This window comes from Quercus suber, unplaced genomic scaffold (genome assembly GCF_002906115.3).
Source record: "Quercus suber isolate HL8 unplaced genomic scaffold, Cork oak 2.0 scaffold_606, whole genome shotgun sequence".
Lineage (NCBI taxonomy): Eukaryota > Viridiplantae > Streptophyta > Magnoliopsida > Fagales > Fagaceae > Quercus > Quercus suber.
In genome coordinates this window covers 250,194-251,891 of record NW_027070049.1, presented here as the reverse complement: position 1 = coordinate 251,891, position 1,698 = coordinate 250,194, and positions in this window count along the sequence as shown.

The window sequence follows — 1,698 nt, the reverse complement described above, 5'->3', positions numbered from 1 at the left end:
AGGTAAAAAACATATAGTCATGCACACTTCATGTTTTCTTGTTTTGTCCATAGCATTCATGTGTTAGTAAGCTCTTTTTTTTTATTGGTAAGTAATGGACACACCCAATGGGGTTTGAACCATGATCTCACCCTTCCCATATTCTTATGGGAGGAGGAAGTGCCATTTGAACCAAAGCTCATTAGTTCATTCAAGTGTTAGTAAGTCAAGATAGCAAACTAACAAAATACTTGCTAGTTTTCCTTCTGCCTGAACTTGCTTGGCTTGCATGAGCCTGCATTTGTCTGAACTATAAAATAAACAAATAGATATACTTAAATTACTTGAAGACAGTTAAAAGAAAAGGGGGGGGGGAGAAGGTAAAAAACATATAGTCATGCACACTTCATGTTTTCTTGTTTTGTCCATAGCATTCATCTGTTAGTAAGCTCTTTTTTTTATTGGTAAGTAATGGACACACCCAATGGGGTTTGAACCATGATCTCACCCTTCCCATATTCTTATGGGAGGAGGAAGTGCCATTTGAACCAAAGCTCATTAGTTCATTCAAGTGTTAGTAAGTCAAGATAGCAAACTAAAAATGTGCAGTAGGTGATGATCAGTACCTTCAGTTTCTATCCACTTAATAGAAAAAAATAATCCACAAAAATTATTTTCCATTTTTGAATGTTATAATAACTTTTTGTTATAAACGTAGTAAAATTGAAGAAAAAAAATGTAAAGTTAGTGATTGTCCAAGCATTTGATTAGTTAAGTAGACACTATTGTATAATTTTATGTAGGAATAAGTGTGGTTGTGTGCGTCAATAATTAATACAACGCCAATGAGTTTAGTTTAGTCATTTAGTTTAAAATATTTTTATAAAAACAATAACAAATAGATAATAAAAACTGCATAAAAATAAAAATGTTATATAAACTTAATAAAATAAAATGATTATAGGCTCATAACTACCTGTATTGGCAATAAATACTTATAATGAGCTATCATATAACAATTCAAAATTTGAATACTTCTAAAAGAAAATTGTAAAACTTCGTGTATTATTATTATTATTATTATTTTGGTCAGTAACTCAATATATTCAAGTTCTTTTTTTAATAAAATTTTTTAATGAACCCTCTAAAAAAAATTCCTAGAGCCGCCACTGAATGTCACCACCTATTACAACATCCCGAATGAACACAGCATCAAAAAAATTCCAAGCACTGACCAGAACCTCTCTGAATAAAACCATACCACTTTAAATTTGATGTATTTTGCCTGTATCCAAGTCAAACCCACGATGTATAACTCATCACACACCCAATATGCAAAAGACAAGAAACATATAATAGAATAAAAGGTTCTGTAAGTGGTTCACATGTAACAAATTTAAATTTCTAATAATCCTTATAGTACTTGATAGACCACCCACTTGCATTGCCCGTCAAATTGTGCTTCCATGACTCGTACTCAGGCATGGTATAAAATGATAATTGTGTCCCATTTTTGTGAGTTGCCTACAAAAATGATAAATGATTATTTTCCCTGAATAAACATTCCACTTATAGTGAAGTTGTGCTAATATTTGAAATAGTTAACTGAAATGACCAACCTTCACAATAGGAGTGGTAAACTCAATTAAAGTATAAACCTGGAACTTTTAACAGTGATGGCCAATAAGAAAGAATAAAATTGATCCTGTTGCCCTTTGA